The 23,668-nt window shown below is 47.3% G+C and overlaps 1 pseudogene; it reads right to left on the reverse strand.

Annotated features, from left to right (window-relative positions):
* LOC141270722 (uncharacterized) overlaps positions 1-23,668 on the reverse strand; it is a 44,805-nt pseudogene that overhangs the window by 15,566 nt on the left and 5,571 nt on the right.

The raw sequence follows: 23,668 nt of genomic DNA on the forward strand, positions 1-23,668 counted from the left end.
GTAGTCATGGTATGGGTCATTGGTACAAGGACAAAGAGTAAACAGCTGCCATGAAGAGACAAACTTGATCAGTCACAATGCTGCTTGAGCCAAATTCTGACTCTCACATCATCAATCTTGATTAATCCATGCAGACAATATTTTCCATTGCTTAGTTATCTAATTTTTTCTCTTTTGCCAAAACTTAGGACAGTAATGACACTGGAACTGGTCACTGCTGCTATCGCCCATCTGTTCTAAGGAATGATGGCTGCATTCACACACATTAGTTGAACACTAGAGAAGTACTCAGCTGCAGTCTGTATAACTGCACCACATGTTCTCACAACTATTTTTGACATTGATCACACCATTCTCAGTATACTCTTCAGATCATTGCATGCAAAATACCCCATAAGGTTGGCAATTTTTAAAATACTTGTGCTGTGACATTGTTAGAAGTAATTCAGATTTCTCAATCTCTCCATTCTGAAAACTGATCACTCCGATCTAGGGCGCATTCAGACGGTAGTATAAATCTGACTGAGATCACGCAGTGCATGGACTTTCTGGCAGCTCTCCCAACCCAATAGTGACAGCTTCATTTAATTCCATGCAGCTGTCACGCTCTGGTTCGGAGAACTACAGGCCAGTACGTGCACTGCATTCTGATCTAGGTCTGATTTATGCAGTCGTCTAACTGCGCCCTTATGCTGCACTCCGCGGTCATGTGTCTAATAAGTTTCAGATGGGAGTGTGAAAGGGTCACGAATAAATTGGCCATTCAGTGTATAATAATGTTGGAAAAAAGACTTAATACAAGACCTTCACATCCTTCTACACATCATAGGGGAGATCTAATGAGACCTTCTCTCCATCTACCTGATGATCCTGAGGAACATTGTGATCTTCTTGTTTACAGTCCTGTGGAAGAAGAGGACGGGGACATCTCTCTGGTGTTGTCCTCTTACTGGATAGAACTGGAGGAAACACATACCGGGACTGAATTAATTCTTTACACACAGATAATTTTAGGCTTTGTGTATTTAGTCCTGTCTATTACCTGGTGATGTGAGGGGCTGAGGAACCTCCATCATGACGTCCTTGTACAGATCTTTGTGTCCTTCTAAATACTCCCACTCCTCCATGGAGAAATAGATGGTGACATCCTGACACCTTATAGGAACCTGACACATACAATGATACCATCATCCCCCCAATCCCTTCATAGCGTTACTGTATGTCCCAGCATTCCCAGCAGTGTCACCTCTCCAGTCAGCAGCTCAATCATCTTGTAGGTGAGTTCTAGGATTTTCTGGTCATTGATGTCCTCATGTATCAGGGAGTGAGGTGGAGGCCCTGTGATTGGGCTCAAGGGTCTTCCCCATCCCTCAGACACTGGGGCCTGACAGCGCTCACTAGAGGTCTTCTTCACTACTGTGTAATCCTGCTTATGGAGAAACACATTAATAAATCTCTTACAGACATTTCCAGAGTTCTCACCTCTCCAGTTCTGTCCATCTGTTATTCCCATAAATAACAATGATGTAATGTGACGTCATCAGAATCTCTCACCTCTCCAGTAAGCCGGAAGAGGATCTCTAGGGTGAGATGTAATACCCTCTCCACCATCTTGTCCCTGTCCCTATCCATCCTTGATAGGTCAAATCAGCAAAATTCTCTTATATAGAAGATCTCCACTGAGAGGATCCGATATTGCAGGAACCTGAATGGGGAGAAGACAAGGATGTAACATCATAAAAGTAGGCATTAGACCTATTACCGTTAGGTCTAATATCTACTTTCCAGGACGTCCCTCCTGACAGCACCATCAGGAGAATACCAGAGTATACATTCAGGGTGGGATTATTGCCTGGAGGACCTTTCTTTTGAAGGGTATTTTTTGGCCAGATAGAATGTCCAGTTTTTAGTGTCTGCAAAAGGTGTTTTCCATTTTGCAGCTCTGCACATTTGGTCCACAGATGCTCCTGCTTGTTCTGCCCATGACGTGGCCATTGCTCGGGTAGAATGGGCTTGGTCAGGTATTCCACAGAGACGACACCGGGGAGATCACACAATATCTCACCATGCCGTCACTCCGTCAGGGATCTGCGAGCACACGGTCCCCACTACTCACTACGGAGGTATCGGCAAGCGACCAGTGGGCGTATGGCGTCACAGCTCTGGATTCCAAAGCATGGAATACGTGTTTACGCCCTCCGTACGGTCACTGTCAGCTTCACGATAGCCCGATTATTAAAATTATTCGCTGTCACCACAGGTCGAGTTTGAAATATAATACAGGCCTGGCCGGACGCTTGCATTCTGGTAGCATATGGCTTCAGGGAAGGGAAAGATTACAGGACAAAAGAAACACAACTATTAAATTTTATATTTAATCCAAAAGGGAGGCAGTTTTTAGGAAAAATATACAAAATATTTTACAAAAGGAGACAATACATAAGCAGTACACAAAATAATAAGGACTAAAGCAGAAACTTACTATATGATCGCTGAGACGATTCAATATAGCTGGAGGGGAGCTCTCCTCTGATTTGACTGTTATCGAACAGGATCTGTTGCATATAATAACTATATACTCCCGCAATGAATGCTACTCCAACCTCAGCAGACTATTTTATGCTGAAGGGAGAGACCTGCCCACACCCGCCTGTGCCGACATCACAGGGGTTGGGCTCCACCCTTCAGGTGTTTTATTAAAAAAGCTAACTTCTGTGATAATCATTGATTGCAGAAGCTTGCAAATGACGCCATATTTTCTATTATGATTTTACCTTTGTTTAGAGACCACGCATGGAGTGCCTGCGATCCGTTATTCTGATGCTTTTGAACTACAACTCCACGGCGACAGGAAAATATTCCTATCGTTCCCTAGCTGACCCTGTTACTAACAATATGGGTCCCATCATTATCGAATGTATGGAACTTTAGTTATTCCATATTTTGTTCCGGCTCCGAAGGGCCTGGAGACTTGTTAAACTGTCTTTGAAGTCCTGGGAATGAAATGTCAACAGGTATCTGTAGATTTATCGCAAGCCTGCGTCTAACTGTCCCCTGCCTTTGCCAGTGGAAATCTACTTGCATTTCAAGTAGGTTGGTGGCACCTCTCTTGCCAGCATATGTTTACAGGGCCTTACTCATGAGTGTGTTAATTGGGTTTTTGTGCTGAGATTTACATGGAGATAGCTCTTGTATTGACAAGTGGTCGACTGCTAGCTCTTGTCTTATGACAAAGGTGGATAAGGAAAGGGTGAGAGGGGCTTCAGAGGAAGAAAGAAAATTTTCATTATTTCTCAATATTTCCCTGACAGGCTTTAATATTACCTGGAGGAGTTTTCCCTTCTGATGAATAGACTAGATGTATTACTGATGTGACCCACCTTGAAAGTGTTGTTTTTGATGCTTTTCTCCCTTTGTCTTTACCTGCAAACTGTACAAACAGGTTAGGGTCTACTCGACAGTTCTTTGTTGTTTCTAAGTATTGGAGAACTACTCTCCTGACGTCTAGTGAGTGAAAGGCTAGTTCTTGCTCGCTCCTATGGTCCTGACAGAAAGAGGGTAAAACTATTTCTTGATTCATGTGAAAAGGGGTACCACTTTTGGCAAGAATGCTGGATCTAGTCTGACGATGATGCAGTCATCTAGGATCCTTAGGTATGCATCTCTTATTGAAAACGCTTGTATTTCCCCAATACACCTCGCTGTGGTTACAGCTACCAAAAAGGCCGTTTTTAGGGAGAGAAATTTTTCACTTGAATCCTCGGGAGGTTCATAAGGTTGTTTGCACAAGCTACTTAGGACTATATTCAAATCCCATGGAAGAACATGAATTTTTAGTATTGGTCTCATTCTTGTCGTGGTTCTAATGAACCTCTCAATCCATGGATGACTCGCTAGAGGAAAGTCCATGAAAGTACTCAGGACTGCAATCTTCACTTTTAGAGAGCTAGGTCTTAGACCTTTGTCAAATCCGGACTGTAGAAATTCTAATATTTCTGGGATATTAGGACTAGAATCTTCCATTGTCGATTCCCCATATAGTGCACAAAATCTCTTCCAAATTTTTGTGAAGATTGCTGAGGTCACTGGTTTCCTACTATTTTGCATCGTTGATATGACTGCGTCTGAGAGCCCTTTGGACCTCAAGATTTGCCTTTCAAGATCCAGGCCAAAAGTTGAAAAAATTTCACACTGGGATGGTATAACGGTCCTTGGAAGAGTAAGTCCTGTCTCTCCGGAAGAATGACTAGATCTTTTAGGGCCATTTTCCTCACTAAAGGAAACCAGCTTCTCCTTGACCAAAATGGTAGGATTATTACTACCTTGGCATGGTCCTCCTGTATCTTCCTTAGCACCACTGGGATTAAGGGCAGAGGAGGAAATGCATAAGCCAGGTCCATATCCCATTTCTGGAACAGAGCATCTACCCCTGTTGGCCTGTCTCTTGGATTAAGGGAAAAGAATTTGGCTGTTTTCGCGTGGTGAAAAGATAGTATTGAGGAGAACCCCATCGGAGTATTATGCGATGGAATTCCTCCCAATTCAGCTCCCACTGTTTGCTGTACCGTTTCCTGGCTGAGGAAGTCTGCCACAGATCTCTCCTCGGCCCCACATATTTTCACGTACTCTGTGGCAGATTTCCTCAGCCGGGAAACGGTGCAGCAAACAGAGTGGGAACAGAGATCCTTTGAGATGTATCGCCGTTATTGAAAGCAATGTCTTATCTGTCCACTGAAAGATCTTCCTTGATAAGGCTTGCAGTTGGTGATGTTTTGGCCCCCTTTGATGTCTGAGGAAGGCCACGGTCGTCATATTGTCCGACAGGATTCTGACATGTTGGTGTTTGAGATCAGTCTGACATCTTTTTAATGTTTCCCAGACAGTTAGAAGTTCTCTCAGGTTTGCCGATCCAGGAAGGTCTTGTCCGTGCAAGGTACCTTGTAGGTACTGCCCTTTTACATGGGCCCCCCAGCCACTGTTGCTTGCGTCGGTGGTGATGGTGATGAAGGGGGACAATTTCCACATGACTCCCTTTTGCAGGTTGGTCCTTGAAGTCCACCATTTCAGAGACTTCTTAGTTATCACCGACAAGGTTATTTTCTTGCCCAAACCATCCATCTTTCAGGATCTGATGCTGAAAATGTCTTGAACGAATTTGGCTCCACCGAGCTGCAAGTATGGAGCCTGTCATCAGACCTAAAAGCTTCATGCATTCTCTGGAGACTTATTTTTTTCCCGAAAGTGATGACAGTCTCTCAGCTCCTTTCGTTTTCCGTCTGGAAGAAAAGACAACTGCCTTTCCGAGCCCAGAAGAATCCCTAGGAAGATTTTTCTTCTTCCCGGTAACAGGTCTGATTTTTTCCAATTTATAAACCAGCCCAGATTTTTTAGAACCAAGGTGGTTGAGGATAAACTGGCTTCCAGTTGCTGGGGAGAGTCTGCGATTAGTAGGAAATCGTCCAGGTACTGGACAATTAGAATTCCTTGCTCTCTTAAGAAGGCCATAACCTCGGCTATCAGTTTGGTGAAATTACGTGGGGCCGAGGAGAGACCAAACGGGAGGCATCTGAACTGATAATGTTCTATGGTCTGTCCTTCTTTTAATGCAATCTTTAGATACTTCTGACTGTAGGGGTGAATGGGTACATGATAATATGCCTCCTTGAGGTCTAATGTGCACATCACCATGTTCTCCCTGACCAGAGGAATCGTTGATCTGATGGATTCCATTTTGAATCTTTTGTATGCTACTGACCTGTTTAAAGACTTTAGGTTTGTGATTGTGCACTAGTTGCCCCCTGTTTTTTTTTTTATTGATAATAGGTCTGAATAATATCCAAAAATTGTTCTGCCTCCTGCACAGGAATTGCTATGCCTGATTTTACCAGCTTTTCCACATCCATCAGTAGTCTTTATAAGACTAGTGGAGATTGAGCAGTTGTTAAATGGAATCTCTCCTGGAGAACCCGCACTATCTTGATTTTGTACCCAATCGTGATTGATTGGAGTACCCATGGATTGTTGGATACCCCCGACCATGCTTCTAGAAAGTATTGGAGTCTCCCTCCCACTCTCATGGCATCATTGCCTACGGGCGCTATTTCCTGCACTAGGAAAGGTATTCTTGCCTTTACCCCTCTTCGGATAGCTCCATCTACCCGATTTCCCCTTCCCAGTGTATTCTGGTCTCTGATGGGAAAGTGGCCTCCGAAAGGATGTTAATTTTCTTGGGTTTCTCCTCTGGAAATCCTTTCTTCTCATCTGAGGCCTTTTACAGCATATCATCTAGAACTGGGCTGAACACTTGCAGGCCAGAAAAGGGAATGGAGCACAGCTTATTCTTTGAGTGGCTATCCCTTGACCAAGTTTTAAGCCATACTGCCCACCTAGCAGTAGTAGATAATGCATCATTCCTTGCGGAAAATCTAATCGATTCAGCTGAAACGTCCGCCATAAACTCCGTTGCCCTTTTTAGTACAGGGATGGAGTCTTGGATCTCATCTCTGGAAGTCTTCTTCCTCAGATGGTCTTCTAACCAAATGATAATGGACCTTGCAATACTCGCTGCTATGTTGGTTTTGATTATTGCAGCAGAGGTTTCCCAGGTCTTTTTGAGGAGGTTGACTGCTTTTCCTGTTCATGGGGTCCTTTAAGCATGACTAGTCTTCGAATGGGATCGCCACCTTTTTTGCTACCCTGGCTATCAGAATATCAATTTTGGGAATTTCTTCCCACAATTTGATTTCCTCTAGTTCAAAAGGCAAGCGGGATTTAAGGCTTCTGGGAATGACTAATCTTTTTTTCCACCTCCTCCCATTCCTCTAGAATTATGGCTCTGATTATTGACAGGGAATACTCTGTTCATACGGGTTCTCAACCCTCCGAACATTTCATCTTGTACCGAGGAGGGCTGGTGGGTTTCTTCCACTTTCATAATTTTCCTTACTGCAGATAAAAGTGGCTCAGTGTCTTCCAATGAGAATAGATTTTTTTTCCTTTCTTCTGGGGGGGACTGAAATAGAACCTTCCCTTTCATCTTGTTCAGGATCGGAGTAATGTGACAATTCTTCATTCTCTGAACAGGATTCCATCTCCCACCAGTGCCTTTTTGCCTAGTGCCTGCCTGGGAAGATTGTTTGGGGATTAAATCCGCAACCGAACTTTGGACCTCTTCCCTTATTATGGACCTTATGTCAGTCATAAAGGAGGAATGTTCATCTTTAACTACTCGGGAAATACATTCGGTGTATAGTGGTTTCCCATATTTATCTGGTAGCTTTAGGTTACAGATGGTGCATCTTTTGTCTTTTTTCTTAGGAGGTTGATGACGTGGATTTTTTAGGGATCTCCTTGTCCTACAACAACAAGGGATCATATAATAATCTACTACCACAGACAGATGGAATCAGGGCATAAAGAAAAAAACGGACAAGGGAAAAAAACTCCCCTCTAACTCACTTGCAGTGGCGGTTCAACTGGCGTATCAGAGCGACCACTGGTTTGTCCTTCCATAGCTGGCGGTCTGGATGCACTGATAACCACAGATCTAGCCCCACAGTTAAAGGGAAGGTACCGCATTTTTACATTATTTAAAATAAATAAAAAAGTTAAATTCCTTAATGTTATAACATATTTTCAAGTGCCCAGTATTTATAGTTTATTTTTTATTAATTTGTTTTGCAGTTACTGGGGGCTGCCATCTTGCTTTTCAGGAGTGTAAGAGTTACTACACTACACTCACACTCCTTCAAATACGGCAGCCCTGGACATAGGCTTCAGCGGTTGGATGCCGACCCGATCTGTAACATTGTAGCCACATTAGCTGTGAACTGGGCACGCCTCTGTGGGCTGCTCAATTCACAGCTGAAGGTGTGTCTAGGTGCCATTTCATTGTGGCCCAGAGCTTCCACACTGAGGACATGTAATTGGAAGCTTTTTACACATACACACAAGCTCCCCCAGCTCTGCTCTCATTCTCCCATCCTCCACTGCCTGTGCAGTAAAGCTATGGACCACCGCTGCACTGTTTAGTCTCCTCGGGCCTGGCCTCGCAACTGCTCTCTTCTCCACTGCGTGCATATCTGCTCCTCAGGTCCACGTTGCTCCACAGTCCGTTGTCTTCCTTCTGCTTGCTCTTCTGTAAATACACTGAGATCCACAGTGCAGTCACCAAGAAAATGGCGGTGAATTGTCTCTAGTCTTTATTCTGCCTCCCCCACGTTTGGGTGCACTATAACACCTAAAAGGGGAGGGAAACATTGATGTCACAAGGACACTGCCCCAATTTTGCAGCTAACGTAATGCAAGTAAGCATTACTCTAGCTGCTTGAGGTCTATACAGGAAGATGCTCCCCCTAGCTGCAAGTATAGGTAATCTTTTTTTTTTTTTTTATAGATATTTTGCATGTTGCAGTGTTTGCAATCTATGCAAACACTGCATTACAAAGCTTAAATTAATATTATAATGTTATTTTCACAAAAAGAAAAAAAAAAAATAGATGGCACCTTCCCTTTAAATAGCACTTATCTCACCTGTCTTCCATCTGTTTTGTCAAAATAGCCGTTTCCCCTTTAATTCCAGGTTTGGCGCCATTTTTTTCAAACGAAAACCAGCGTTCCAGCGTGAAATGCACGCCAGTTGCTAGAGGCATGCACTTCACTGCCCCTGTTACCAGAAGTGCTGCTCATTCTTCTCCCCTTTGCACATAGGACCACGCGCAGGGCTGCAGCAGCATGGACCCAGAGCCCCCTTTGCGGGGGAAGCGGTCATCATCGGGATCCGCCGCTTGACTGGATAGGCTGAGGGACCCCTTGTTCAGCGGGGTGTCGGCCTCCGGCAGAAGGAAGGGGAGGAGTGTGAGGACGCCATCCCGATCTTCCTGCGCCTGGCATCAGGAGCTCCAGCTCGCTGGAAGTTCCAGTAAGTCAGACTTCTGCATCCTGTCTCTGATAGGGACAAGAAAAACACTAATGCGTGGGTGGAGGGAGGGGGGCCTTTTCAACTCTTCTGTGTTTCCTGTCCCTATCAGAGATATAAAGGGCGTCCTCCTGATGGTGCTGTCAGGAGGGACGTCCTGGAAAAACCCATTTAAGAAATCTACGGAGCTGTTAACGACTGCACATGATCACTACATTCAGTCATGGCCCCGTCCTGCCTTCGATATAACACATAATCCAATTATTGTCAATTACAGTGGGTACGGAAAGAATTTAGACCCTTTTTACATTTTTCACTCTGTTTCATTGCAGCCATTTGGTAAATTCTAAAAAGTTAATTTTTTTCTCATTAAAGTACACTCTGCACCCCATCTTGACTGAAAAAAAAAACAAAAATGTAGAAATTTTTGTAAATTTATTAAAAAAGAAAAACTGAAATATCACATGGTCATAAGTATTCAGACCCTTTGCTCAGTATTGAGTAGAAGCACCCTTTTGAGCTAGTACAGCCATGAGTCTTCTTGGGAATGATGCAACAAGTATTTCACTCCTGGATTTGGGGATCCTCTGCCATTCTTCCTTGCAGATCCTCTCCATTTCCGTCAGGTTGGATGGTGGACAGCCATTTTCAGGTCTCGCCAGAGATGCTCAATTGGGTTTAGGTCAGGGCTCTGGCTGGGCCAGTCAAGAATGATCACAGAGTAGTTCTGAAGCCACTCCTTTGTTATTTTAGCTGTGTGCTTAGGGTAATTGTCTTGTTGGAAGGGGAACCGTAAGCCAAGTCTGAGGTCCAGAGCACTCTGGAAGAGGTTTTCATCCAGAATATCTCTGTACTTGGCCGCATTCATGTTTCCTTCAATTGCAACCAGTCGTCCTGTCCCTGCAGCTGAAAAACACCCCCATAGCACGATGCTGCCACCACCATATTTCTCAGTTGGGATTGTATAGAGCAGGTGATGAGCAGTGCCTGGTTTCCGCCACACATACCGCTTAGAATTATCACCAAAAAGTTCTATCTTCGTCTCATCAGACCAGAGAATCTTATTTCTCATAGTCTGGGAGTCCTTCATGTGTTTTTGAGCAAACTCTATGCAGGCTTTCATATGTCTTGCACTGAGGAGAGGCTTCCGTCGGGCCACTATGCCATAAAGGTGATAGTTGACTTTGTGAAACCTTCTCCCATCTCCCTACTGCATCTCTGGAGCTCAGCCACAGTGATCTTTCGGTTCTTCTTAACCTCTCACCAAGGCCACGATTGCTCAATTTGGCTTGATGGCCAGGTCTAGGAAGACTTCTGGTGGTCCCAAACTTCTTCCATTTAAGGATGATGGAGGCCATTGTGCTCTTAGGAACCTTGAGTAATGCAGAAATTATTTTATAACCCTGGCCAGATCTGTGCCTTGCCCCAATTCTATCTATGAGCTCCTTGGGCAGTTCCTTTTGAGCTCATGATTCTCATTTGGTCTGACATGCACTGTGAGCTGTGAGGTCCTATATAGACAGCTGTGTGCCTTTCCAAATCAAGTCCTATCAGTTTAATTAAACACAGCTGGACTCCAATGAAGAAGTAGAACCATCTCAAGGAGGAGCACAAGGAAATTGACAGCATGTGACTTAAATATGAGTGTCTGAGCAAAGGGTCTGAATACTTATGACCATGTGATACTTCAGTTTTTCTTTTTTTAAATAAATTTGCAAACATTTCTACATTTCTGTTTTTTTTCAGTCAAGATTGGGTGCAGAGTGTACTTTAATGAGAAAAAAATGAACTTTTTAGAATTTACCAAATGGCTGCAATGAAACAAAGAGTGAAAAATTTAAAGGGGTCTGAATACTATCTGTACCCACTGTACAGAGATTTATCACATAATGTCTCCAATCCAGCACCAAAATCACAAAACAAATCTAATAGAAAAAAATATAAAACATTTAAATGATATCCTGATATATGGCCATAATGAAGACTGTACAGTAACAAAGCAACGAGCGACATTAGGAGGGAAGTGACCCAATCTAATCAATACAGACAGAGATCCTGATATACAGTGGTGTGAAAAAGTGTTTGCCCCCCTTCCTGATTTGTAAAAGACTCATTGCCAGTTATCGCGAACGGTTGATTGCAGTTATTGCTGCTAAGGGTGGCCCAACCAGTTTTTAAGTTTAGGGGGCAATCACTTATTCACCCAGGGTCCTGTAGGTTTGGATTTCTTTTTCCCTTAATAATAAAAACCTTCATTTAAAAATTGCATTTGTGTTTACTTGTGTTATCTTTGTCTAATAATTCAATTTGTTTTGTGATTTGAAACAGTGAAGTGGGACAAACATGCAAAAGAATAAGAAATCAGGAAGGGGGGCAAACATTTGTTCACACCACTGTAGCAAAACAGACAGGAACACTCTTTGTCTCCAGGACTGTGACCACAGCACTGAAGGGGTTAATGTGTCCTGCGCCCAGTAATGGGGGCTCTCCACCTGCATTGCTCACACTAGATATGTTGCTGTGCCAACTAAGACATGCATATCAAACAGTAACTTGGAATCAAGACATATCCCTATTAGTGTTGAGCATTCCGATACTGAAATATCGGGTATCGGCCGATATTCGCGGTATCGGAATTCCGATACTTAATTCCGATACTATTGCAATATCGTATACCGGAATCGGAAGTTCCCATAATGCAATGAGACATTTTCATTTTATTCAGCCAATGAGGATCCTAAGAAGTGTGGGCACATCCTGTTAGGCATGTAGGCATCTTAACTAATGGCATGGCTGTGATTGGCTGCTGAAATGATGTCATGATGCACTATAAAAGCCACCGCCGCCATTTTGAGCTCACTCTGCTGTGAATTCAGTTAGGGATAGGACGCTGTTGTTCTGAGGGACAGTTTTAGCTACCTATTTGCTCTATACTGCTTTACCCAAGCTACTTTCTAAATCGCTGTGCCTTGCAGTGCTAGTGCACAGTTCCCTGTGCTGTTCACCGCTATCTGCAAGGTCTGTGTGTGTGAGTGCAGCTCACCCTGTAGTGTGTGCTTCAGCCAAGTCTGGTTGTAGTGCACTCAGTGTGTGTCACTGCCTCATACATTGTCCTTTTTTGCCAATTCATAATTTTTCCTGATATCTCCTATTAGTGTGGTGGTTCCATCTGTATTCAGCTAAATTGGTTCCAAACACACTATATAGGAGTAGATAGAGAAATTTTTTTCCGTCTTGCAGCACTAGTGCACAGTGCTCTGCATCTGTACTGTTCACCGCTGTCTGCAAGGTCTGGTGTGTGAGTGCAGCTCACCCTGTAGTGTGTGCTTCAACCCCGTCTGGTTGTAGTGCACTCAGTGTGTGTCACTGCCTCATACATTGTCCTTTATTGCCAATTCATAATTTTTCCTGATATCTCCTATTAGTGTGGTGGTTCCATCTGTATTCAGCTAAATTGGTTCCAAACACACTATATAGGAGTAGATAGAGAAATTTTTTTCCGTCTTGCAGCACTAGTGCACAGTGCTCTGCATCTGTACTGTTCACCGCTGTCTGCAAGGTCTGGTGTGTGAGTGCAGCTCACCCTGTAGTGTGTGCTTCAACCCCGTCTGGTTGTAGTGCACTCAGTGTGTGTCACTGCCTCATACATTGTCCTTTATTGCCAATTCATAATTTTTCCTGATATCTCCTATTAGTGTGGTGGTTCCATCTGTATTCAGCTAAATTGGTTCCAAACACACTATATAGGAGTAGATAGAGAATTTTTTTTCCGTCTTGCAGCACTAGTGCACAGTGCTCTGCATCTGTACTGTTCACCGCTGTCTGCAAGGTCTGGTGTGTGAGTGCAGCTCACCCTGTAGTGTGTGCTTCAACCCCGTCTGGTTGTAGTGCACTCAGTGTGTGTCACTGCCTCATACATTGTCCTTTATTGCCAATTCATAATTTTTCCTGATATCTCCTATTAGTGTGGTGGTTCCATCCATATTCAGCTAAATTGATTCCAAACACACTATATAGGAGTAGATAGAGGAGCCTTTCTGCAGCATTGGGCCCTGCAGCCCCAGCCAGATTAGTATTAGCCTATTTTTTGCAGCCTCATCTATTGCATTGTAGGTTACCTTCCTACATTGTAATAGCTACAAAAAGTTTGTGATACTATCGTTATTACATCTTTAGGCACATCTAGTGTCTTTTTGTGACAAAAAAAACCTAAATAAAGTTCACCAAACACTCCACTTTACAGTTGTGTAGGCCACATTAGCTCATATTAAAGTCTAGTCCACACTTTATAAAATTAGTGTTTCTTATACCTGTTAGCAGCTGTTCAGGAATAAGCACACTAAGCCCTTAGTACTTTTCTGCCTATCTTTATCAGTCTACCAAGATGAAGAAGGCAGGGAGTAAGGCATGTGGTCGTGGTCGTGGGCGTGGGCGTGGAGTTTCTGCAGGGAGAGGACGTGAGGATTCTGTGCCTGCAGGGAGAGGACGTGGGGATTCTGTGCCTGCTGCGGGCACCAGTGACTCAGCATCCCCCAGTTTTACCAGGGAACAGTCCTTTATGCGCAGCTTTGTAGGAGCTAGCCGTACCCCACTGCTGCGCGAGGACCAAATTGAAGCCGTTGTCGGATGGATGGCAGCTAACGCATCGACTTCAATTAGTTCCAGATCCTCTCAGGTCCTGAGCACTGAAGAGCACCCATCTGTCTCTTCACCACCTGCCAAATTGCCCAGGCAGTCAGAGAGCCCTGGACAGGAGCCATCTCTACTTCTGTTCTCTGAATCTCTTGGCTTGGAAAGAGGGGGCCAGCCAAGCAGAATTCGAGAATTTGAAGAAGAGGTAGTATGCAGTGATGCGCAACCGTTTTGTCTCTCTGAATCTGAAGAGGCGGGTGGGCCAGTGCCTATGGTCAGCAGCACACCTCAGTACGCATCTGATGATGAGACTCAGGTGCCACTTTCTGGTGCGTACTGTGCTGTCGAGACTACCCAGGAGAAGCAGTTGTTTGAAGAGGGTGGTGTAGATGATGAGGTCCTTGACCCATCATGGCGTGAGGGACAGGAAGGTGGTGGGAGCAGCTCTGAGGAAGAGATTCCCCGAACGGCCCAAAAAGGAGGGAGAGGGAGGGGGCAGACTTGGTTGCCTGTAGCCTCCACTTCGGCACCCATTAGGAGCATGGCTCTTCCAAAATCCAAAGCGGGCGCTCCCAAGACTTGCAGTGCCTGGTCCTTTTTTGACACAGTTGCAGATGACATTTGCTTTGTCAAATGCAAGCTGTGTAATCAGAAGGTGAAAAGAGGGAAAAGTGTCAGCAACCTCAATACCACAAATATGTGGAAACATGTGCGGACCAAGCACGTGGTGGAGTTACACAAACACACTGAAGACCTAGGCCAACCTACAGCGCCACCTACCACCTCTTCAGCTCGTGTTGTAGCCTCTTCCTCCAGCTCACACACAGCTGGTTCGGCTTCCTCACAGGATCGCCATGGAAGAATCTCTGGCACTGTTGTACAGAGACACAGTGTAATTCCACCCACAGCACCACTTTCCCAGTCATCCTCACACTCCCAGGCCAGTCTACAGCCATCGTTAGCACAGGCATGGGAGAAAAGGCGCCCATACTCGGCAAACCACCCCCGAGCACAGGCTCTGAATGCTGGCATTGCTAAACTACTGGCCCTTGAAATGCTATCATTCAGGCTGGTGGAGACTGACACATTCCGTAACTTTATGGCATTGGCAGTCCCACAATACAACGTGCCCAGCCGCTTTTATTTCAGCAGGCAAGCCGTCCCTGCCCTGCAACATCATGTGGAGGGAAAAATTAAACATGCGCTACAAAACGCCGTCAGTAGCAAGGTCCACCTGACCACTGATGCGTGGACCAGTAAGCATGGACAGGGACGATACCTTTCCCTCACTGCCCATTGGGTAAATGTTGTGGAGCCGGGTACAGATCTTGAGAGTGGCGCTGTACGTGTTCTGCCAACTCCAAGGATTGCAGGAATCCAGTCTGTACACATTGACTCCTCCTCATACTCCAGTTCCTCTGAATCAGCGCTGCAGGAGCCGTCACGGTCTACCTCCACATCGACCCGTGAACGGTTACCTGTTATGATGACCGATATGAGCACAGCCGTGGCCAAACGTCAACAGGCCGTATTAAAATTAATTTCTTTGGGGAATCGAAGCCACACAGCGCAGGAGCTCTGGAATGCCATCAAGCAGCAGAGTGACGTGTGGTTTGTGCCAGCGAATCTCCAGCCAGGCATGGTAGTGTGTGACAATGGCCGAAATCTGGTGGCAGCTCTGGGCCTAGGCAACCTCACTCACATCCCATGTCTGGCACATGTGCTCAACTTGGTCGTGCAGAGTTTTTTGAGGGACTATCCGGATCTTGATGCACTGCTTCACAAGGTCCGCATAGAGTGCGCTCACTTGCGGCGTTCCAGCAATGCAAGATCACGCATTGCAGCTCTGCAGCGCCGATTATGTCTTCCGGAACATCGCATCATATGTGACCTACCCACCAGGTGGAATTCAACGTTACATATGTTGGAGAGGTTGTGTGAGCAGCAGGCAGCAGTAATGGAGTACCAGCTGCAGCAGGCGCAAACAAGTCGCAGTGCGCGCCGTTCACACTTCACCACCACTGAGTGGGCCTCTATGAAGGACATTTGCCACGTTTTGCGTGCCTTCGATTATTCCACGCGGATGGCGAGTGCAGATGATGCACTAGTCAGCATGACTATCCCCCTTATCTGCCTGCTTGAAAAAACACTGCAAGCACTAAGGGACGAGGTTTTGGAAGAGGTGGAGGATGAGGAGTCACAAATGCCATCTGCTTCTCTACAGTCTGCGCAACGTGGTTCCTCACAAAGGCCTAGGCAGGGGACACTTTGTGAGGAGGATGAGGAGGAGTCAATGGATGAGGAAGACATCTGTCCAGAGGAGGGAGGTACACAATGCTCTAGTAGTCAGTATCTAGAGCGAGGGTGGGGTGATGCAGAGCAGGCAGAGATCACGCCTCAAGCAGGGGACAGCGTTTCTTGGCCAGTTGGCAGTCTGCAGCACATGGTTGATTTCATGCTGCAGTGCCTCAGAAACGACCGCCGCATCGCCCACATTCTCAACACGGCTGATTATTGGGTGTCCACCCTCCTAGATCCTCGCTACCGGGACAACTTACAAAGCCTCATAACACCATTGAACCGGGAGCGTAAAATGCGGGAGTACCAAGACGCACTGGTGCATTCCATCATGTTCTCCATTCCAACCGAGAGCAGTGCTGCTAGTGCTTTACAAAGCAGCTCAGTGCGTCGAGGCAGTGGAGGAAGCTCTGCACAAAGAGGGAGCAGAAGCAGCGCCTCAGCACAAGGCAAGACCAGTATGGCCGAAATGTGGCAAAGTTTTGTGTCCCCGCCGCCACAAATGTCTACACCATCACAGACAGCTCCAGTCAGCAGGAGGCAACGTTTCCGTCAGATGGTGACAGACTACATGTCTTGCCCTCTTAGTGTACTCCCAGACGGCTCTTCTCCCTTCAAGTTTTGGGTCTGTAAGCTGGATACATGGCCAGAGCTTAGTCAGTATGCACTGGAGGTGCTAGCTTGCCCTGCTGCTAGTGTATTATCGGAACGCGTCTTTAGTGCCGCAGGTGGTGTACTAACAGACCGTCGCATGCGACTATCCTCCGATAACGTTGACCGGCTTACTTTTCTCAAAATGAACAAGGCCTGGATCTCTCATGAATTTGCCAGTCCTCTTCCAGAATAAATAATTGGTTGGCAACAGTATCCAGGTCTCCTGTTCTGTTCATGTTTCTACCACCTGAACTGTAATCCCTGAGCTCCAACACCGCCAGTTGGCGCTCGGAAGTGCCGTCTGCACAGTCAACACTTGCTGCCGTGTTATTGGGGTTCAGTAACGTCAGCTGTTCTCCTGCTGTGCGGACGGCAATTTCTCCTGATTTGTCCACATCCACTGTACTACACATTTTAAAGTTGCTCCAATTACTCCTCTGGCTCCTCTGTTTTCATTCTTATCCCTGGGCTCCAGCACCGCCAGTTGGCGCTCGGAAGTGCTGTCTGCACAGTCAACACTTGCTACCATGTTATTGGGGTTCAGTAACGTCAGCTGTTCCCCTGCTGTGCGGACGGCAATTTCTCCTGCTCTGTCCACATTCTCACTACTACAGATTTTAAAGTTGCTCCAATTACACCTCTGGCTCCTCTGTTTTCAGTATTATCCCTGAGCTCCAACACCGCCAGTTGGCGCACGGAAGTGCCGTCTGCACAGTCAACACTTGCTGCCGTGTTATTGGGGTTCAGTAACGTCAGCTGTTCTCCTGCTGTGCGGACGGCAATTTCTCCTGCTTTGTCCAAATCCACTGTACTACACATTTTAAAGTTGCTCGAATTACACCTCTGGCTCCTCTGTTTTCATTCTTATCCCTGGGCTCCAGCACCGCCAGTTGGCGCTCGGAAGTGCCGTCTGCACAGTCAACACTTGCTGCCGTGTTATTGGGGTTCAGTAACGTCAGCTGTTCTCCTGCTGTGCGGACGGCAATTTCTCCTGCTTTGTCCACATCCACTGTACTACACATTTTAAAGTTGCTCGAATTACACCTCTGGCTCCTCTGTTTTCATTCTTATCCCTGGGCTCCAGCACCGCCAGTTGGCGCTCGGAAGTGCCGTCTGCACAGTCAACACTTGCTGCCGTGTTATTGGGGTTCAGTAACGTCAGCTGTTCTCCTGCTGTGCGGACGGCAATTTCTCCTGATTTGTCCACATCCACTGTACTACACATTTTAAAGTTGCTCCAATTACTCCTCTGGCTCCTCTGTTTTCATTCTTATCCCTGGGCTCCAGCACCGCCAGTTGGCGCTCGGAAGTGCTGTCTGCACAGTCAACACTTGCTACCATGTTATTGGGGTTCAGTAACGTCAGCTGTTCCCCTGCTGTGCGGACGGCAATTTCTCCTGCTCTGTACACATTCTCACTACTACAGATTTTAAAGTTGCTCCAATTACACCTCTGGCTCCTCTGTTTTCATTCTTATCCCTGGGCTCCAGCACCGCCAGTTGGCGCTCGGAAGTGCCGTCTGCACAGTCAACACTTGCTGCGGTGTTATTGGGGTTCGGTAACGTCAGCTGTTCCCCTGCTGTGTTCACGGCAATTTCTCCTGCTCTGTCCATATTCACTGTGCTACTTATTTAAAACTTGCTCCAATTACACCTCTGGCTCCTCCGTTTTTAGTATTTACCCTGGGCTCCAACACCGCCAGTTGGCGCTCGGAAGTGCTGTCTGCACAGTCAACACTTGCTGCCGTGTTATTGGGGTTCAGTAACGTCAGCTGTTCTCCTGCTGTGCGGACGGCAATTTCTCCTGATTTGTCCACATCCACTGTACTACACATTTTAAAGTTGCTCCAATTACTCCTCTGGCTCCTCTGTTTTCATTCTTATCCCTGGGCTCCAGCACCGCCAGTTGGCGCTCGGAAGTGCCGTCTGCACAGTCAACACTTGCTGCGGTGTTATTGGGGTTCGGTAACGTCAGCTGTTCCCCTGCTGTGTTCACGGCAATTTCTCCTGCTCTGTCCATATTCACTGTGCTACTTATTTAAAACTTGCTCCAATTACACCTCTGGCTCCTCCGTTTTTAGTATTTACCCTGGGCTCCAATACCGCTAGTTGCTGCTCAGAAGTGCCGTCTGCACAGTCAACGCTTGCTCCAGTGTTATTGGGATTCAGTAACGTCAGCTGATCCCCAGCTGTGTGTCCGGCAAATTCTCCTGCTTTGTCCACATCCACTGTAGTACGGATTTAAAACCTCCTCCAAATACACCTCTGGCTCTTCTGTTTTTAGTATTTACCCTGGGCTCCAGCACCGCCAGCTGGTTCTCGGCAGTTCCATTGGCTCTTGTACCTTCTGCTACCCATCCGGGTTCCAGTACCGTCAGCTGGTTCTCGGCAGTGTCTTTGGCACGGGTACTCCCTCCTGCCCAGCCTGGTTCCAGCACGCCAGCTGTTTCCGGGTAGTGTCAACGTCACTTTGCCTCCAATGCGTTGTCCTGTCGTGTTGCGGTCGGGTTAGCCGACTCTATGGTGCCTGCAGTTTAGGTGACTCCTATGTGGGCTGCGGGATCTGGCAATGAAGGCTGGTTCCATAGTGCCAATAGGACAAGCACCCTCTGTAGGACTGTGGGTTTTGGTAACTGCGGCCGGCTCGCGGCCTTGAACTTTTTTTTTACATGGGTACCTTCTGCTACCCATCCGGGTTCCAGTACCGTCAGCTGGTTCTCGGCAGTGCCTTTGGATTAGGTGCCTCCTTCTCGGTATCCAAGTTCCACCAACGTCTGCTGGTCCTTGGTAGTGCTTTCTGGCACAGGTACCTCCTGCTTAGTAACCGAGTTCCAGTAACATCAGCTGGTCCTCGGTAGTTCCATTGGCTCTTGTACCTTCTGCTACCCATCCGGGTTCCAGTACCGTCAGCTGGTCCTCGGTAGTTCCATTTGCTCTTGTATCTTCTGCTACCCATCCGGGTTCCAGTACCGTCAGCTGGTTCTCGGCAGTGTCTTTGGCACGGGTACTCCCTCCTGCCCAGCCTGGTTCCAGCACGCCAGCTGTTTCCGGGTAGTGTCAACGTCACTTTGCCTCCAATGCGTTGTCCTGTCGTGTTGCGGTCGGGTTAGCCGACTCTATGGTGCCTGCAGTTTAGGTGACTCCTATGTGGGCTGCGGGATCTGGCAATGAAGGCTGGTTCCATAGTGCCAATAGGACAAGCACCCTCTGTAGGACTGTGGGTTTTGGTAACTGCGGCCGGCTCGCGGCCTTGAACTTTTTTTTTACATGGGTACCTTCTGCTACCCATCCGGGTTCCAGTACCGTCAGCTGGTTCTCGGCAGTGCCTTTGGATTAGGTGCCTCCTTCTCGGTATCCAAGTTCCACCAACGTCTGCTGGTCCTTGGTAGTGCTTTCTGGCACAGGTACCTCCTGCTTAGTAACCGAGTTCCAGTAACATCAGCTGGTCCTCGGTAGTTCCATTGGCTCTTGTACCTTCTGCTACCCATCCGGGTTCCAGTACCGTCAGCTGGTCCTCGGTAGTTCCATTTGCTCTTGTATCTTCTGCTACCCATCCGGGTTCCAGTACCGTCAGCTGGTTCTCGGCAGTGTCTTTGGCACGGGTACTCCCTCCTGCCCAGCCTGGTTCCAGCACGCCAGCTGTTTCCGGGTAGTGTCAACGTCACTTTGCCTCCAATGCGTTGTCCTGTCGTGTTGCGGTCGGGTTAGCCGACTCTATGGTGCCTGCAGTTTAGGTGACTCCTATGTGGGCTGCGGGATCTGGCAATGAAGGCTGGTTCCATAGTGCCAATAGGACAAGCACCCTCTGTAGGACTGTGGGTTTTGGTAACTGCGGCCGGCTCGCGGCCTTGAACTTTTTTTTTACATGGGTACCTTCTGCTACCCATCCGGGTTCCAGTACCGTCAGCTGGTTCTCGGCAGTGCCTTTGGATTAGGTGCCTCCTTCTCGGTATCCAAGTTCCACCAACGTCTGCTGGTCCTTGGTAGTGCTTTCTGGCACAGGTACCTCCTGCTTAGTAACCGAGTTCCAGTAACATCAGCTGGTCCTCGGTAGTTCCATTGGCTCTTGTACCTTCTGCTACCCATCCGGGTTCCAGTAACATCAGCTGGTCCTCGGTAGTTCCATTGGCTCTTGTACCTTCTGCTACCCATCCGGGTTCCAGTACCGTCAGCTGGTTCTCGGCAGTGCCTTTGGATTAGGTGCCTCCTTCTCGGTATCCAAGTTCCACCAACGTCTGCTGGTCCTTGGTAGTGCTTTCTGGCACAGGTACCTCCTGCTTAGTAACCGAGTTCCAGTAACATCAGCTGGTCCTCGGTAGTTCCATTGGCTCTTGTACCTTCTGCTATCCATCCGGGTTCCAGTACCGTCAGCTGGTCCTCGGTAGTTCCTCAGCTTTCTTGTACCTTCTGCTACATTTCCAAGTTCAAGCTTTTTGAAATGGTTCTTGGTAATCACTCTGGATCTCCCTGACGAGGACCCTGAAGACGAGGACCCTGAAGACCAACCCTAAGAAGACGAGGACCCCGAAGACAATGACCCTGAAGACGAGGACCCTGAAGACCACCCCGAAGAAGACGAGGACCCTGAAGACCACCCCGAAGAAGACGAGGACCCTGAAGACCACCCCGAAGAAGACGAGGACCCCGAAGACGAGGACCCAGAAGACCAACCCGAAGAAGACGAGGACCCCGAAGACGAGGACCCCCGAAGACGACGACCCTGAAGACCACCCCGAAGAAGACCAAGAAGATGACCCTGAAGAAGTTGACCAAGAAGACAAAGAAGAGAAGACAAGCACCAAGATACAGAAAAACAAGAGACAGAAAACCAAGAAGCAGAAATACAAGAAGCTGCAGAACAAAAAGCGGAAGAACATTAAGCATAAGACTAAAAATCAGAGCAAAAGATAATATCTAAATTATAAGCAGAAGATGACTAAGCAGTGTATGGGGGTGAGTCCGTTCCTCCTCGTGGTGCCCCTGGAAAAGACCTGCTGCTGCAGGCCAAACTGAACGCGGACAAATCCTGTTGTAAATCTTTTGTGACGGGCAGAACGAAAGGTGTAATGTCCAACCTTTTATAGATAACAACTACAGGAATGCCTGTCACAAATAAGAATATGATGAAGAAGAAGAATATGAAGAAGATGAAGAAGTAGAATATGAAGAATGTAAAAAAAAGAATAATACGAAGAAGGTGAAGAAGAAGAAGGTGAAGAAGAAGTGGATGAAAAAGATGCTGAGGATGATGAAGGAGAAAGTGTGGGAGAAGTAAAAAAGAAGGTGAAGAGCATGGAAGTAGTGAAACATAAATATCTGACAAAATATAAAAATACTTAACATAGTTAATATTTCCGTAACTCAGAACATAATAAAAAAATATTAATTCCTGCTATTCCATTTGACTGGGCTAAACCTCTATGCCTTTATTGTCTCCCCCACCTCCCCCAATACATTCTACATTATTCTTAGTTGTTTTCCTTCATGTAGAAATAACCTACAAGGAAAGAAAGGGTTTATTTTAATTCCGATATTTATGTCCCATTGACTTGCATTGGTTTCCGGTATCGGAATCGGCGATATCCGATACTTTTTCGGTATCGGTCCGATCCAATCCGATCCGATATTTCCCGATATCGGAAGGTATCGCTCAACACTAATCCCTATCTTAAAATATTATTATACATAGAATATTGTACAGTGCCCATCTGAATCTTATACTAGTGAATTATCCTATATGCTCTAAAGAAAAACAGGAGGGCATAATAAGCCCCATTGAAGATGAGCATTGGTAGAACATTCTAGACAGGATTCCACAATTATCGTTAAGTGAATCTCACAGACTCTCCAAGCATTCACTATGTGCTAGATGTAGGAAAAGCTCCCTTATTACCAGTCACCGATGCTTCCCCCAGGACTGAGTCCTGTCCCCTCTATCACACAGTCCCTATTACCTCACTACCAGTCCCCAGTGCAGAGTCCCGATGCTTCCCCCAGGACTGAGTCCTGTCCCCTCTATCACACAGTCCCTGCTCCCTCATTACTGGTCCCCAGCGCAGAGTCCCAGTGTTTCCCCCAGGACTGAGTCCTGTCCCCTCTATCACACAGTCCCTGCTCCCTCATTACCGGTCCCCAGTGTAGAGTCCCGGTGCTTCCTCCAGGACCGAGTCCTGTCCCCTCTATCACACAGTCCCTGCTCCCTCATTACCGGTCCCCAGTGCAGAGTCCCGGTGCTTCCCCCCAGGACTGAGTCCTGTCCCCTCTATCACACAGTCCCTGCTCCCTCATTACCGGTCTCCAGTGCAGAGTCCCGGTGTTTCCCCAGGACCGAGTCCTGTCCCCTCTATAACTAAGTCCCTGCTCCCTCATTACTGGTCCCCAGTGCAGAGTCCCGATGCATTCCCCAGGAATGAGTCCTGTCCCCTCTATCACACAGTCCCTGCTCCCTCATTACCGGTCTCCAGTGCAGAGTCCCGGTGTTTCCCCAGGACCGAGTCCTGTCCCCTCTATAACTAAGTCCCTGCTCCCTCATTACCGGTCCCCAGTGCAGAGTCCCGGTGTTTCCCCAGGACCGAGTCCTGTCCCCTCTATAACTAAGTCCCTACTCCCTCATTACCGGTCCCCAGTGCAGAGTCCCGGTGTTTCCCCAGGAATGAGTCCTGTCCCCTCTATCACACAGTCCCCGCTCCCTCATTACCGGTCCCCAGTGCAGAGTCCCGATGCTTCCTCCAGGACTGAGTCCTGTCCCCTTTATCACACTGTCCCTGCTCCCTCATTACCGGTCTCCAGTGCAGAGTCCCGGTGCTTCCCCCAGGACTGAGTCCTGCCTCCTCTATCACACAGTCCCTGCTCGCTCATTACCGGTCCCCAGTGCAGAGTCCCGGTGCATCCCCCAGGACTGAGTCCTGTCCCCTCTATCACACAGTCCCTCCTCCCTCATTACCGGTCCCCAGTGCAGAGTCCCGGTGCTTCCTCCAGGACGGAGTCCTGTCCCCTCTATCACACAGTCCCTGTTCCCTCATTACCGGTCCCCAGTGCAGAGTCCCGGTGCTTCCCCCAGGACTGAGTCCTGACCCCTCAATCACACAGTCCCTGCTCCCTCATTACCGGTCCCCAGTGCAGAGTCCCGATGCTACCCCCAGGACTGAGTCCTGTCCCCTCTATCACA

The sequence above is a fragment of the Phyllobates terribilis genome, unplaced genomic scaffold (genome assembly GCF_046119375.1).
Source record: "Phyllobates terribilis strain yellow unplaced genomic scaffold, ASM4611937v1 Scaffold_5__5_contigs__length_657084704, whole genome shotgun sequence".
NCBI classification, from domain to species: domain Eukaryota; kingdom Metazoa; phylum Chordata; class Amphibia; order Anura; family Dendrobatidae; genus Phyllobates; species Phyllobates terribilis.